At 39.8% G+C, this 5,195-nt stretch overlaps 1 pseudogene; it reads left to right on the top strand.

The window, feature by feature from the left end:
• Positions 1-2,632: 2,632 nt before the first annotated feature.
• On the top strand, positions 2,633-4,117 carry LOC112077464 (zinc finger protein 391-like; annotated as a pseudogene).
• Positions 4,118-5,195: the final 1,078 nt, after the last annotated feature.

The following is a 5,195-nucleotide window of genomic DNA, read 5'->3' as shown; positions in this document are numbered from 1 at the left end:
GGACTTGAACTCGATCGAACATCTATTTGCACAGCTATTTTCAGGTCTCCAGGATGTTAATACCCTCATCTAAAATGAGCTCGCTAGCTGGCATAAAGGATTCCATTCCAACCACAGAGGAGTATTCTATTGGACAGAGAAACGTTGTTAGTTTCCATACAAGCCTTTCATTCTAATAGAATATATCATAGTTGTTGGCCTTCACCAGATGCCCAGCCTTTAACAGGAAACAACAGTTGGGAGAGGAACAGGCTCCTATTTAAATGGGGTTCCATTTCAAGTTGTTGCACAAACATGATGAATGTCACCAAGAGGAAAACAGACAACAATAAACAAAGAGAAATATGAGGCTGAAAATTAACAAGAAGCGTAATTGCAAAGACGAGATCACGTAATATTATACCATACATATTTACAACATTAATTTCATTTGAATTGTGTTGAATTACTAACTAACAATGGAATATTCCTCAAACAAATGAAGAAATGGGACTTTAAACAGGGTGTACTCTCGTGTGGTCACTAAAGATCCCATGACACTTATGAAGCTGGTCATCTGATTGGTTGAGGAGGGGGCCTTCTGACTTAGTTGCTGTGGTAACTGGTGACGACCATGGGTCCCTGAGGCAAATTGGTCCTTGTGAGGAAGGGACCTATGTACCGAATTTCATGACTTTGAGTTAAAACGGGGTGAAGGGAGCATGACCTTTCAAAGTGTACATTTTCAATCTCTTGTTACAGCGCCATCATCTGGCCAATCAGTGTAATTTTGTAAATGCCAGATCTCAATGCAAGACGCATCATTCACCCAAGTTTCGTCAAAATCAGGCCAGTGCTGTCTGAGATATCGCACGTGACTAAGGTACGAACTTACTAACATACTAAGTACTAACGGAATAAGACCGTTCCACAGTCACGTCCTCAAATTTCATCAAAGGGAACAATTAAGAGCAGCTTGGCACGGTTAAGAGCTTTGCTGTATGTACTGATTGGTTTCATTTAACGCTCTCAATTCTGCAGCAGACTCCTATGGGGTCAAATTCACGCCATATGTATTGAATTCAAAATAAAATAAATCGTGAAAATGAAAATACAGTTGTGAAGTAAACATATTTAAAAAGAAAAAAAATAAATAATGTAAAAAGACATCAAAATCAAAACCCCAAAAACGTGTAAGCAATAATTAAGGCGAGAGCAAAACTCAATGACAAATGAATAAAATCAATATTTGAAATCGAATGCAAAAATCGTTTTCAGTTAAACTTTCTCAGCAACCAATCCTATTGAATACATTTTGCCCTACGCTCTTGCCTGCATGTACTAACGCTGCTCGTATCTTTTCTTTCACTGCCAGTCTTTCGGAATGAGAGTTTTGTCATTATTTTTCCATGAAGGCGGGGGTTTTTAGAGGGAGGCGTTAACAATGAGTCTCTATTGGTCCGTTGGTTTGTGAGTGACGGTTCGTCTGGCGTTGCTACTCTGATTGGTTGCAGATGAGCCAACGCTGATTAATTTGTTTTCTGCAACACCCCTCATTTTGACGTCATCACAATCGACTTCAATGATGTCAGTCTCAGACTGAAGTATGTAGTGTGGAATAATGTGGATAATTCAGTTTGAGTCGTCAGCCACTCTATCGCTAATCTTTCCTAAGAGAAATTACATATTTTTTGTTTGATGCGGCGATAGAGCGATGCATGAACTAGGGCTTAAATGCTCATGCGAATAAAATCAAATTGTATTGGCCACATACACATATTTAGCAGATGATATTGCGGTGTAGCGATATGCTTGTGTTCCTAGATCCAACAGCGCAGTAGTATCTAACGATTCACAACAATACACACACATCTAAAAGAAAATAATGGAATTAAGAAATATCTAAATATTAGGATGAGCAATGTGGCATTGACTAAAATACAGTAGAATACAGTATATGCATATGAAGTGAGTAAAACAGTATGTAAACATTATTAAAGTGACTAGTGTTCCATTTTTTAAGTGACCAGTGATTCCATGTCTATGTACATACGCCGGCACCTCTAAGGTGCAGGTTGAGTAACCGGGTGTAACCAGCTCAGTGATAGTTAAAAAACAGTCTGATGGCCTTGAGATAGAAGCTGTTTTTCAGTCTCTCGGTCCAGCTTTGTAGATGTCTCGTCATTGGGGTAATCAGGCCTACTACTGTTGTGTCTTATAGTATTTATATTCTCTCTTTACAAAATCCGCACTAATCCATCAATACACGCGTCTCTTTGTACGTTTACATAAAATATTACACTTCTATGAAACAAATGTTTGCCCCCCCCCCCAAATAAAATAAATACAACTGCGTTACACTCCAATCAGCAGAAGGCGATGTGCATATTTCAAGCGATACTGCTAGTGTGACGTCTAATGTAGTGGACGGGACACCACATCAACAGTAAAACATTTAGTCGGCCACCTCCGTAGCCAACATTGCCGAAAACATCAGTCACTGTTTTTAAACATACTTCTGTCGTGTATAGTTGTTGCCCATTTAATGTAACGTTAATATTTACGTGTTTTGTCAGGTAGCTGGCTTGCTAAGTTAGCTTTGCACTAGGCTAATCGCTAATGCTAAGTAGCTAGCTAGTTAACATCCCCGACCATGAGTTCACTAAGCCACTCTGATAAAGAAGAGGTCTGCTGGACGGAGGAAGAAGAAGAGGCTTACAGTTAAACAAGAAGTAGAGGATGAGGCTGTTACTGTGAAAGAAGAAGAGAAAGAAGTACTGTGACAGTGAAAGAGGAGGAGGAAGGAGTTTTCGGAGTGAAGATGGAGGGGCAGATTACTGGCACGTTGAAAGAGGAGGATGAGTGGAAGAGGAGACGGGAGATCTGAGTAACACCAGTAAGTAGTGTCTTAAACGGGGCACAAACTCTTCAGTCCTTGAAGATTGCCTAGGTCACAATGCAAATATCAAATCAATTCTACTGGACTAGAAAAGGAGGATAATGGACCGAACAAAACCAATTATCGTGAAATACAAATAAATACATGTAAAACCTAATAATGTTTGTCCAGTCGCTGTTTGATAGGGACATAGTATGAACTATTCAACAGATTGAACTATTCATGATTTTCCTGGGATATTCTTAGTGCGTCTAGGCGGGTCAAAAGAAAATAACAATAACTGAACCCGGCGCACAGACACAGCCCATTAAACAACTTAGGAAGATAGTTTTATCACATGGCGGTTTCATTCAGGGCTCTTGTTTAGTATTTAACTAAATAATTTGTTTGTCTTTAGCAGGAGAGCGACCAGACTCTCACTCTGACAGCGGGGAGAGTCATTCAGGGGAACCAGACCCAGAGACGTCCAAACCAGCGAGACGACACCACTGTTCCCAGTGTGGAAAAAGTTTTAAACTATCACAACACCTGAAATCACACAAGAGAACACACACAGGAGAAAAGCCTTACCACTGTTCCCAGTGTGGAAAGTGTTTTACACGGTTAGATTACCTGAAAAGTCATAAGCAAATACACTCTGGAGAGAAGCCTTACTCCTGTTCCTATTGTGGAAAAAGTATTAGGTGGTTAGGGACTCTGAGATCGCATGAGCGAATACACACACAAAAAYAGCTATACCAATGTTCCTTGTGTGGAAAGCGGTTTACCCAGTTAGAAGCCCTGATTATGCATGACAGGACACACACAGGAGGGGATAAGACKTACCACTGCTCCCAGTGTGGAAAGAGATTTAATTGGTTAAGGCAGCTGAATAAGCATGAAAGAATACATACACAGGAGGAGAAGACATACCYCTGCTCWCWMTGTGGAAAGACATTTTCCCAGTRAGAGGACCTGAAAMCACATGAGAYAATKGAGAGGCTGTGTTCTGACTTGWGTTTTTGACTGATCATTTGTMTTTTTGTTTCATCCTCATGAAATCAAATTGTATGAAACCAGAATACGGTTACTTTTGTTGTTTTTTCATTTCGAGACATGATCATGTCTAATATCAGATTAAATATTTAAAAATGTCTATTGGGTTTTGATGAGCTTTGATTGATTGATTTGATACAAGTATAAACTCTCTGATGTTGTTCATCATATGCTTTTCATATTGCAGAATGTACATAATTATATAAGCCTTTGTATTTGTGTTTATTATGGATCCACGCTTTAAAACATTACAATACCTAAATCATGTTCCTCAGGCCTCTACTACCACATATCTTAGCAAACATAAATCCATGTTCTCAAGGCCTCTACTACCACATATCTACAACAATTAAATTTGTCCTCAGGCCTCACTACCAATATCTACAACAGCTAATCCATGTCCTCAGCCTCTACTACCAATATTCAATAAATCATGTGTCCTCAGCCTCTACTACACATATTACAACACTAAATCCATGTCCTCAGGCCTCTACTACCACATATCTACAACATAAATCCATGTTCCTCAGGCCTCTACTACCACATATCTAAACACTAAATCCATGTCTCAAGGCCTCTACTACCACATATCTACAACACTAAATCCATGTTCTCAGGCCTCTACTACCACATATCTACAACACTAAATCCATGTCCTCAGGCCTCTACTACCACATATCTACAACACTAAATCCATGTCCTCAGGCCTCTACTACCACATATCTACAACACTAATCATGTCCTCAGGCCTCTACTACACATATCTACAACACTAAATCCATGTCCTCAGGCCTCTACTACCACATATCTACAACACTAATCCATGTCCTCAGCCTCTACTACCACATATCTACAACACTAAATCCATGTCTCAGGCCTCTACTACCACATATCTACAACACTAATCCATGTGCCTCAGGCCTCTACTACCACATATCTACAACACTAAATCCATGTCCTCAGGCCTCTACTACCACATTATCTACAACACTAAATCCATGTCCTCAGGCCTCTAACACCACATATCTAACAACACTAAACCATGTCCTCAGGCCTCTACTACCATCATATCTACAACACAATCCATGTCCTCAGGCCTCTACTACCACATATCACAACAATACTAATCCATGTGTTCAGCCTCTACTACCACATATTCTACAACACTAAATCATGTTCCTCAGCCTCTACTACCAATATCTACAACACTAAATCCATGTCTCAGCGCTCTACTACCACATATCTACAACCACTAAATCCATCGTCCTCAGGCCCTAACTAT

The sequence above is a fragment of the Salvelinus sp. IW2-2015 genome, unplaced genomic scaffold, assembly GCF_002910315.2.
Source record: "Salvelinus sp. IW2-2015 unplaced genomic scaffold, ASM291031v2 Un_scaffold4593, whole genome shotgun sequence".
Classification (NCBI taxonomy): Eukaryota; Metazoa; Chordata; class Actinopteri; order Salmoniformes; family Salmonidae; genus Salvelinus; species Salvelinus sp. IW2-2015.
The sequence above is the reverse complement of the archived record's forward strand: the minus strand, read 5'-3'. Positions and strand labels throughout refer to the sequence as shown.